At 40.0% G+C, this 11,938-nt stretch overlaps 1 non-coding gene across 1 annotated transcript; it reads left to right on the top strand.

The window, feature by feature from the left end:
• Window positions 1-5,826: 5,826 nt before the first annotated feature.
• On the top strand, window positions 5,827-5,941 carry LOC115210080. Its single transcript, XR_003881423.1, has one exon. It is a non-coding gene; the product is annotated as a U6atac minor spliceosomal RNA (small nuclear RNA).
• The last annotated feature ends 5,997 nt before the right edge of the window (window positions 5,942-11,938 follow it).

Genomic DNA, 11,938 nt, shown 5'->3' with positions numbered 1-11,938 from the left:
AGTTCAAATTCTGCCGAGGTGTACGAAATGCTTTGCGTCAGTTCGTTCCACTAAGCATTTTGCTCGGCTTGCTAACGATCCTGTCAGCTTGCCACCTTACCATTGTAAAATAGGTCTTTCTACTTAGGCACAAGGCCTTGAATTTGAGGTGGGGGTGATGAAAGATCACATCGACCGCAGTGCTAGACAGATACTTAATTTATTGTAGAATAATAAGGCAGCGAGCTGGCAGAAGCGTTAGCATGCTGGGTGAAATGCTTAGTGCTATTTCGTCTGTCGCTACGTTCTGATTTCAAATTCTGCCTTTCATCCTGTAGGGGTCGATCAAATAAGTACCAGTTACGCACTGGAGTCGATATAATCGACTTAATCCGTTTGTCTGTCCTTGTTTGTCCTCTCTGTGTTTAGCCCCTTGTGGTTAGTGAAGAAATAGGTATTTCGTCTGCCGGGCGAAATGCGTAGCCGTATTTCATTTGCCCGTTTCGTTCTGAGTTCAAATTCTGCCGAGGTCGACTTTGCCTTTCATCCTTTCGGGGTCGATTAAATAAGTACCAGTTACGCACTGGGGTCGATATAACCGACTTAATCCGTTTGTCTGTTCTTGTTTGTCCTTTCTGTGTTTAGCCCCTTGTGGGTAGTGAAGAAATAGGTATTTCGTCTGCCGCTACGTTCTGAGTTCAAATTCCCGAGGTCAACTTTGCCTTTCACCCTTTCGGTGTCGATAAATTAAGTACTAGTTGGGTACTTAGGCTGATCTAATCGACTGGCCCCCTACCCCAAAATTTCGGGCCTTTTACCTTGAGAAGAAAAGAATATACACTATTTATTGAAATTTGACGCTGAATTTAATATAGCAGAAATCTAAAAAACAAACAAAAAAACAAAACAAAAGAATCAGTCATGTAAGACTGCAGAATTATCCTAACCCCACACGGTTTGTAAATAATAGAGTTACTTCTTAGTAACTGTCTGATGGCTTGTTTGATTATCAGCAGACCACATGACATGTAAGCAATATAAATTAATTCAGTATGGAGTGGCTGTGTGGTAAGTAGCTTGCTAACCAACCACATGGTTCCAGGTTCAGTCCTACTGTGTGGCATCTTGGGCAAGTGTCTTCTGCTATAGCCCCGGGCCGACCAATGCCTTGTGAGTGGATTTGGTAGACGGAAACTGAAAGAAGCCTGTCGTTTATATGTATATATATATATGTATATATGTGTATGTGTGTGTGTTTGTGTGTGTGTGTTTGTCCTCCTAGCATTGCTTGACAACCGATGCTGGTGTGTTTACGTCTCCGTCACTTAGCGGTTCGGCAAAAGAGACCGATAGAATAAGTACTGGGCTTACAAAGAATAAGTCCCGGGGTCGATTTGTTCAACTAAAGGCGGTGCTCCAGCATGGCCGCAGTCAAATGACTGAAACAAGTAAAAGAGTAAAAGAGAGGAAAGAGTATGAAATTAATTTCAATTGTTATCTGAAAGATAGATAAATAGATACATACATACATTTATTCATATCATTTCTCTTGGGCAGGGCGATATCAACAACCTGGTGTTAGAACTCAATATACGTATGATTCAGAAAAAAAGCGCAAGTCGAGTATAGAGTAAAGAATTATATAAATAACAACGGTATAAGAGATTACCCTTTCTATTATAGGCACAAGGGCCTGAAATTTAGGGGCGGGGAGATAGTCGATTACATCGACCCCTGTACTTAACTGGTACTTAATTTATCGATCCTGAAAGAATAAATGGTAAAGTCGACCACGGCGGAATTTGAACATAAAGCGTAGCTACAGGCGAGGTACTGCTAAGCATTTCGTCCAGCGTGCTAACGATTCTGCCAGCGTGCAGCCTTATAAGAGATTATATCAGTCATAGTTGAGTGTTTATGTATCACACTATGGTTTCATAGGAGCTTCTACATCTATCTATCTATCTATCTATCTATCTATCTATCTATCTATCTATCTATCTATCTATCTATCTATCATCTATCTGTCTATCTATCTATCTATCTGTCTGTCTGTCTGTCTGTCTGTCTGTCTGTCGGCTGTCTGTCTGTCTGTCTATCTATCTATCTATCTATCTATCTATCTATCTATAAATCTATCTGTCTGTCTGTCTGTCTGTCTGTCTGTCTGTCTGTTTGTCTGTCTGTCTATCTATTTATCTATCTATCTATCTATCTATCTATTGTTACATGTATATATATAAAGTAGGTGTGAGAGGGAGAGAGTAGAGGGGGAAGAGGTTAGATGAAGAGGGGAGGAGAGTTGAACCCATGTGGTGCAAAGGAGCAAAGAGAGAATTAATCCCTGTTCACGGCGCAAACGGGAGTCCGGATGGCTCCTGTGCAAGGACAATTCGAACACAGACAGGTGTTTCAAAGAGTGACCGGTAGAGCGGAAATGTCATTGCTGAGTCGGATGTCTTGGAGGTGTTCCGCGAACCGGTCAGCCAATTGGCGTCCCGCTTGCCCAATGTATAGAGAAGGGCGTGTGTCTTTGTGTATGTGCTTGATACCCACCACCGTTCGGCAACCGGTGCTGGTTTGTTTACATTCCTGTAACTTAGATGTTCTGCAGAAAAACACTGATAGAATAAATACAAGGCTTTTAAAAAGTACTGGAGTCGATAGATTGGACAAAAATTTCTTCAAGGCGGTGCCCCATCACGGCCATAGTCTAATGACTGAAGCGAATATAACGGTAAAAGTTATCGATAATATTATTAATAACAATGTTGCTAATGAAGTTGCTATTGTTACAAGTGCAATGTCTCCTGTTATTGTTGTTGTCCTTGATGTCGCTATTGTCATTGTCGATGATGATGTTGTAGTTGCTGTTGTTTTTGTTGTTGCTGGTGTTGTTGTTGTTGTTGTTGTTGTTGACACTGATATTCAAACAAGGGGAAATTATGTTCTGTCTCAAGTATTGCCTTATTCAACAAAACCTGCATCAATTAAACTTTAATAAACGCGATTTCTTTAATAAATGCAATGTTTAAACTTGGTAGAGACAGGCAAGCAGGCAGGCAGTCATACAGAGAAGTCAGCCAATAAATGAAGACAGAGGGAATGAGAGAGAGAGAGAGAAGGGAGGGAGAAGAAAAATGAGGGAAGAAAGAGTGTGAGAGAGCGTGAGAGAGAGTGAGAGCGAGGAAAAAACAGATGTGTGGGTGTGTTGGCGCGCGCTCGTGATCCTGTGTATGACTATGTGTATGTTCGTGTGTGCCAGTGCATACAGTCTCACACACATTTCTCACACATCCACTCTCTCTTTCTCTCTAATATATATATACACATGTTCACACACGCTCACACATGCACACAACATATACACACACACACACACACACACACAACATATATAATGTATATATATATATATATATATATAACTACACGTACGCATGTATGCGTGTATGTATGTGTGTATATATGTATGTATATACACATATTATATGTACGTATTTATAGAGGTACATGTGTATATTTGCGTGCGTGCGAGTATGTGCGAGTGTGTACGAGTGCGTGTGACTGCGCACGTATATATGTCTGCATAATATAAAGTTATATACATGCACGCATATATATATACATGCATGCATATACACACATACACATGGCTACATATATAAACATACATACATAATATGCTCACACTAGTGTAAATACTCTCACGCGCAGCCCCTATATGCTGGTCGTATCGTAAAGAAACACACTTACAAAGCGCGCACGTGAATACAACACCTTATATTCAAACATAATTCTACTCGTATACAAATATAGATATAAATACATGCTACAATCACACACACACACACACACTCACACACACACACACACACACACACACACCACACACACACACAACACATATATATATATATATATATATATATATATATAGATATAGAAATTTATATATATAAATATTTAATATATGTATATATATATATATAATATATATATATATATATATATATATACATATAAATATATAAGGAACGAAAGAAAGAGAGATAGAAAGAGAGAGAGTGAGTGAGAGAGAGATAGAGATAAAGAGAGAGAGAGAGAGAGATAAGTACTTCCATACTTATATCCATAGATGCACGTATACAAAAATACAGCTCTATATGTAAGCTGCGCTGTGTTTGGCATCTTTCCCGTGTCATGAAGCCAAGGGTTATATATACAGTTACCTATTTAAATTTTCTTCAACGTCTTCGAACCTTGAACTGTGTCGGCTTTTAGAATTTTATCGATCCACTGCTGATTCTAAGCCATTTTTCGACTCCATGCAAATTTCCATTGACCTCTGAAAAAGTCTATATCGATCACTTTGGAAAGTTCTGAACTAAATGATGTACATTCTAACTATTTACTTTTACCTTTCGTCAATCTGAGCTGAAATCCTGATCGTAACTTTTGCCTCTCATTTTAACTTCTCTTCTAGTTCTGGTCGTCAAAAGACGATGATAACCTCGGCGAGAAAGTTAGCTTCTCAGCTAAAATAGTCACTAATTTTCCAGTACATTCTAAATCGAATTCAGTGCGGTTTTACATGAAATGTAGCCAATCTTTGAGAAGCTCAACCTTCCTTGATATAATCTTTACAATGTTAGTTACAAAAGTGTTTGATTTTAAACAAATGTCTACTAGTGTTAAACTACGTTCAGTTTGGTAAAACATATATCACAATGGGATAGCTGACATTTTGTCAGGTAGGTTATTTTCCGTGAGCAAGATATCTTAATGTACGATCTTTGATCATGATCTGGAATTTTTGCTATTGTTATTTAGCACAAAGGTAGGTCTGACTAAGCGGACATACGATAGTCAAAAGTACTCTGTTCGTGACCATTGCGTCTCTTATAGAGATATGATGGATCCGGGAACACATGATTCAGTTATAAGTCTTTATAAGAGGAATTTAGTTGGTATTTTTAAAACCTTGTGGTCACAAGAAATGAAGGGCGCATACTACATCAAGTACTATATCAAGTACTACGGCATGTCTAAATTTAAGACTGGACCGTTATGGCAGGAATACTTTTCGTCATAGATTTGTTCGTTCAAGGCTGATCTGGTGTGATACTACAATTAGAAGCTATAAGATCCATATACAATCCATCGAGGAAGATGTCTGCGTATCATCCCATATGCTGGATATAACAACCAAATCGTCTTCAGATTTCACCCAACTATCTTCACAAAAGGACGCAAATGGTGATATAGTTCTAAATGCGTTATGTTTGAATTAAAGTCGGGATGGTCATAGAATGAACATATTTGGTGTTAAATATTTAAGCTGGGGTTAAAGACATAGCAGCTACAAGATGTATGAGGCGGCAAAGCAAGAGCCTTTACATGGTCGCTCAACCTGTTAGAAATACTGACAAAATAATATTCAAATTACTTTCTACAGTCTTAAAATGGGAAGGTCAGATTAGTTAGTGGAGATTATGCGTGAAAAAATTGAGAATATCAGTGTTTACATGGGGTTAAACAGCAATACCAACTCGAAGGTATACAAATTCCTTGGAAACTATTTATGATAAATGAGAAGGATGAAATAGTTGCAATTAAAATGCTAATTAAAAAAAAATCTAATTTAAAACATATGATTAAAATATATACAGAATTTTGTCAGTTGTTAAATTAGTAATTTCCAAAAAATCTAGTTGATTAAAATTAATGTTATTTTAAAAAAAGGGGTCAACAGACTACAAAATATAATCAGGGTGGTCTCTCGAGTTCGAGAAAGAGAATTTGGTAATTTCGTGTTGAACAAAGGGAAAATATGATTTGTTCGTTGTCTTGCTAAAAAGGAGAGATGTTTAGCACTCCCCCTTGACAAGGACGGAAGAGATCAATCGATCTTTCTAATACACATAGGCATTGATCTCTACTTTAGATCAAACTATTTTTTTCAGTTGCGCAGACGTGGCTGTGTGGTAAGTAGCTTGCTTACCAACCACATGGTTTCGGGTTCAGTCCCACAGCGTGACACTTTGGGCAAGTGTCTTCTACTATAGCCTCGGGCCAACCAAAGCCTTCTGAGTGGATTTGGTAGACGGAATCTAAAAGAAACCCGTCGTGTATATATATATGTGACCTCGTGAGTACCGCTGGCGATTTTTTTCCTCTGTCTTCCCTTCTCGGGATCTTTCCTTCTCCTATGTTTCCGACGCAGAGCTCTGCTCGAAACGTTAAACCCTCCTTCTTCCCTTCTTTCCTGAGCGTCCAATAATACTTTATTTGTTCCTCGCGTTGTTGTGTTTTTTTGTTTTTTTTTTGTTTTCTTGTTTGGATTAACTTTATATATATATATATATATATGAACGATAGAATAAGTACTAGGCTTACAAAGAATAAGTCCTGGGGTCGATTTGCTCGACTAAATACGGTGCTCCAGCACGGCCGCAGTCAAATGACTGAAACCAGTAAAAGAGTATATATGTGTATGTGTGTATGTATACCTATGTGTGTGTGTTTGTGTGTTTGTGTGTCTGTGTTTGTCCCCCCACCATCGCTTGACAACTGATGTTGGTGTGTTTAGGTCCCCGTAACTTAGCGGTTTGGCAAAAAAGAACCGATAGAATAAGTATCAGGCTTACAAAGAATAAGTCCTGGGGGTCGATTTGTTCGACTAAAGGCAGTGCTCCAGCATGGCCGCTGTCACATGACTGAAATGTGTAAAAGGGTGATGATAGAATGTACATGCTATGCATTAGCTCACTCCCTCCATCATATCGATATTACCTGTACAGGTGCACGGTGTACCAACTTCGAAGTGATCGGAGAGCAACGTGAAATGAAGTGTCTTGTTCAAGAACATAACGCACCGCCCGGTCCAAGAATCGAAACCATCGCAAGATCGAGAGCGTATACTTTAACAATCAGGCCACGCTCCTTTACAGACTTATTTATTTATGCGCCCTTTTTCAAGCCTAGCCAGGTTCATGGGCCCGGTTTCCCGGTTTCTATGGCGTATGTGTCCCCCCCCCCCAGCTGGACGGGACGCCAATCCATCGCAGCGTTACTCAAGAAACAGGAAGAGAGAGTGAGAGAAAATCGGGGCGAAAGAGTACAACAGGGGTCGCCACCAGCCCCTGCCGGAGCCTCGTGGAACTTTTAGGTGTTTTCGCTCAATAAACACACACACAACGCCCGGTCTAGGAATCGAAACCGCGATCCTCTGACCGCGAGTCCGCTGCCCTAACCACTGCGCCTCCACTTCTTTACAGACTACAGCATATATTTACATTACATTGGTTTCAAATGTTGGTTCAGGGACAGCAATTTCAGTGGAAGGAGATATGTCGATCACATCTATCCAAGTATTTAACTGGCACGTATTTTACCGAATCCGAAGTCAACCTCCGCGGAATTTGAACTCAGAACGTAAAGACAGACGAAATGTCGCTAAGCATTTTGGTTAGGGTTAGGGTTAGGCCTTACCGCCTCCACATATATACAAAAAAATAAAATAATAAGGGTGAAAAATTGAATATTAATTTGATTAATATCAATTTCAAACCAGTGGTCTATCATATTAAAATCTGAACATACAGAAAAATTATATTACTTACATATAAGAGAGATGACCACTATGTGGATATCCGTATGCTAGAAGTAGAACCGCTATGGTCTTACCACTAAGAAAGGAATGTTCTCTTAAGAACATTCCTTTCTTAGTGATCATCCCTCTTATATGTACGCACACACACACACACACACACACACACACACACATTATGTTACACATTGATTAAGAGAGAAGAGAACAAAGAAAAGGAGCAGTTCCAAACAAATGTCTAAGCATCATAAAATTTCGTGAACGATAAAGTGGACATTAATAGCTTTATATCTCGGATATGAAATGACAAACAGGCGAGTGGGTGTCTCCTAGCGTGCGTGGTGGCTTGTGGCAATCTTTGGTAACGTGTTTCAAATACTAATTCTACGGGGAAAACAAAGTGGGGGAATGTTGTGATTCGATTCGATTCGAACTCCCGTTTGCAGTTCAAAATCTTATGGATTAAACCAACTTTGGCTCTCCACCGCCAGTGCACGTTTTATTCGCTTAAGGTTGCAGGATATACACACGTATCTCGGAAGGCTGTACATTTCCACCTAAAGCGAAAGAAAATACATTACTGCTTGGAGGTGGAAGTATAGAAATCTAGCATGAAAATAATAGGAAGAATTCGTCTGTTTGCCGATTCGTTTCTTCTTTGCTCTTTCGACTGACTGTTTCTATTGTACTCTGTTGCACAGGCTCTGAGTGAGATCTTCTTCCAATAAAACTATATTGACAGTTGTGTTTACTTTAAGCGTTGTTTGTCTATTTGTCGACTGTATTTGTCTAGCTTTCTTGCTCTTACACAACCACCTCCCCTTCCTCTCCTTCCCATACCTCTCTCTCTCTTTATATATGTGTGTGTGAGGTTAGTGTATATATGTATATGTGTGTATATATATATATATATATATATATATATCATAGGTTTGTTGGTAAAAACAGAAGTCAAAGCACACGTAAATAATATATATATACGTATATACATACATACATACATACATACATACATACATACATACATACATACATACATACATACATACATACATACATGTATATATATATATATATATATATATGTGTTGTGTGTGTGTGTGTGTGTGTGTGTGTGTGTGTAGTGATATTCAGCGTTGTCTTTTAACCCCTTGTAGCTATGAAACTTCTGTCGATTAATAATGATAAAATTATATACATATATATACATACACACATATAAATATTATACGTCTAGCTTTATTATATTATACATACATACTCATGCACATACATACACTCACACAGAGGTAGACATTTAAGTGTGAAGAAGATGGAAGAAAGAGAATTTTCAATGGTGAAATTAGAGTTATATAACTTATTCTTCTCTACTCTAAGCACAAGGCCCACAATTTCTGGGTAGGGGCCCAATCAATTAGATCGGCACCAGTACGCAACTGGTGCTTAATTTGTCGACCCCGAAAGGATGAAAGGCAAAGTCGACCTCGGCGGAATTTGAACTCAGAATGTAAAGACAGACGAAATACCTATTTCTTTACTACCCACAAGGGACTAAACAGAGAAAGGACAAACAAGGACAGACAAACGGATTAAGTCGATTACTCGATCCCAGTGCGTAACTGGTACTTTATTTATCGACTCCGAAAGGATGAAAGGCAAAGTCGACCTCGGTGGAATTTAAACTCAGAACGTAACGGCAGGCGAAATACCTATTTCTTTACTACCCACAAGGGGCTAAACACAGAGGGGACAAACAAGGACAGACAAACGGATTAAGTCGATTACATCGACCTCAGTGCGTAACTGGTACTTAATTTATCGACCCCGAAAGGATGAAAGGCAAAGTCGACCTCGGCGGAATTTGAACTCAGAACGTAACGGCAGACAAAATACCTATTTCTTTATTACCCACAAGGGGCTAAACACAGAGAGGACAAACAAGGACAGACATAGGTATTAAGTCGATTACATCGACCCCAGTGCGCAACTGGTACTTAATTTATCGACCCCGAAAGGATGAAAGGCAAAGTCGACCTCGGCGGAATTTGAACTCACAACGTAACGGCAGACGAAATACCGCTAAGCATTTCGCCCGACGTGCTACGATTTCTCGCAGCTCGCTGCCTTAGAGTTATATAATTTATTGGAAGCTGAATGTAAACAAGCGGTTACTCCGTGTTGTACGTGTTCGCTATTCGGAGGTCGACATATTAATACATACACACCTATGTCCTATTCATGGAGCAAGCTGTACTCAGAACAACTAGGGCGAATAACATTCTGGATCTCTGCTTCACAAACAATATGGACATCATTCATGATGTGAAAGTGACGCCGACATTAGTCTCAGATCACAACATTATAGAGCTGTCTATGTTTGGATCGAAAGTAACCAGAGACATACAGCCTAAAGGAAGCACCCGAAATCTCTCCAATCTGAACTTCCACAAAGCAGATTGGAAATCGATCCCAAAAGAGATCTTCAGAGAGGACTGGCCAAAATGTCTCTCCACACCAGACATTGATATGAAACTAGAATGTTTCATGTCTGTTGTGCAAGCCATATGTCAGAAATATGTCCCAGAGCACATGGCCAAAACAAATAAGAACGAGATTCCAAGGGAAAGGAAGATCCTCATGAGACGACGGACAAAGGTTGCAAATCGACTCAACCAACATCCCAAAAGTAGCGAAACGTCCAGCCTAAAAACAACACTGATGGAAATCGAAAAAAGGCTGCAACAATCCTATGTGAGGGAGAACGCAGACAAAGAAGCCTGGGTTATAAAAAAACATTAAGTCAAACCCAAAGGCCTTCTTTCATTACGCGAAAGAAACAGCCTCAGTACACTGCAAGATAGGACCCCTCCTCCAAAAGGATGGCTCTCTCACAGACAGTCTAACTAAGATCAGTGAGGTGCTGAATGACTAGTTCAAAAGTGTCTTTACCACCCCGTTGGAACACAGACAAGTGAACGAACCAGTGGACTTCTTTGCCGCCTCACCTATAACCAGCGAGGCAGTTACAATGGAATACATTGACATTAGCGAAGATGATATACTACTAGTCATAGATGAAGTTGACACAAACTCAACTGCTAGTCCTGATGGTTTCCCAGCAATCCTCCTCAAATTATGTAAGCATGCCCTGGAAAAACCCCTCCAGATTCTCTTCCAGAGCTTTCTTACAAATGGCAAACTGCCAAGCAAGCTGAAGGAGGGAATAATATGCCCAATACATAAAGGGGGAAGTAGAGCAGATGCCAAAACCTATAGGCCTGTCTCTCTGACTTCACACATCAGCAAAGTCATGGAACGGATAGTCAGAGGGAAACTAATCGCATTCCTTGAAAATAATAACTTGCTAAGTGATATCCATCATGGTTTTCGACCAGGTAGGGGCTGCCTGACCCAGCTCTTACAACATTATGACTGGGTGTTGAAGCAGTTACTCAACAAATCAAATGTGGACGTAATACACCTTGATTTTGCAAAAGCTTTTGACAAGGTGGATCATGGTATGATATGCCACAAACTGAGTAACCTTGGCATAGCTGGAAAACTTGGAGAGTGATTACATGACTTCCTGAAAGATAGGAGTCAGGCAGGAGTGGCTAATGGAGCCACCTCTATGAACATACAAATAGTGAGCGGTGTTCCACAGAGCACTGTCTTGGGACCACTGCTTTTCATAGTGGCCCTCTCAGATATGCCCTCAAGTGCCCAGATAGCCACCCTTGCAAGCTATGCAGATGATACGAAAGTCTGGCAGAAAATACAGAACGCCAGTGATGTTGCACACCTGCAGCAGGAGTTGGACTCAATTTACAGATGGGCTGAGGATAATAATATGCAGTTTAATGCTGAAAAATTCCAAACCCTGCGCTACCAGCATCCAAAACTGAATATGAAACTTACAGGGTACACCGGAATACAGGAAATTTCAATCCTAGAGCCTAAATCAGTGAGGGACCTGGGTATTGACATGAGTGATGATACCTCTTTCCAAGTGCGCATTACCAGGATGGCGACAAAGTGCAGATGACTGGCTGAATGAATCCTAAGAACATTCAGAACCAGAGATAAGGAAACCATGATGGTCCTCTGGCGGACATTCGTCCTCAGCCGCCTGGATTACTGCTCACAGCTATGATCACCCACCAGTGTAAAATTAACAGCGTACCTTGAAGCAATCCAGAGAAGATTCACAAAGAAGATCGTCTCTTTGCAACAGCTCAGCTACTGGGAAAGTTTGAAACAGCTAAAACTCTATTCCCTGGAAAGAAGACGGGAGAGATATGCAGTAATATATATATGGAAGGAATTGTGCCAAATTTTGGCATTGAA

Source organism: Octopus sinensis, linkage group LG3 (genome assembly GCF_006345805.1).
Source record: "Octopus sinensis linkage group LG3, ASM634580v1, whole genome shotgun sequence".
In the NCBI taxonomy this organism is placed as follows: Eukaryota; Metazoa; Mollusca; class Cephalopoda; order Octopoda; family Octopodidae; genus Octopus; species Octopus sinensis.
The sequence above is the reverse complement of the archived record's forward strand: the minus strand, read 5'-3'. Positions and strand labels throughout refer to the sequence as shown.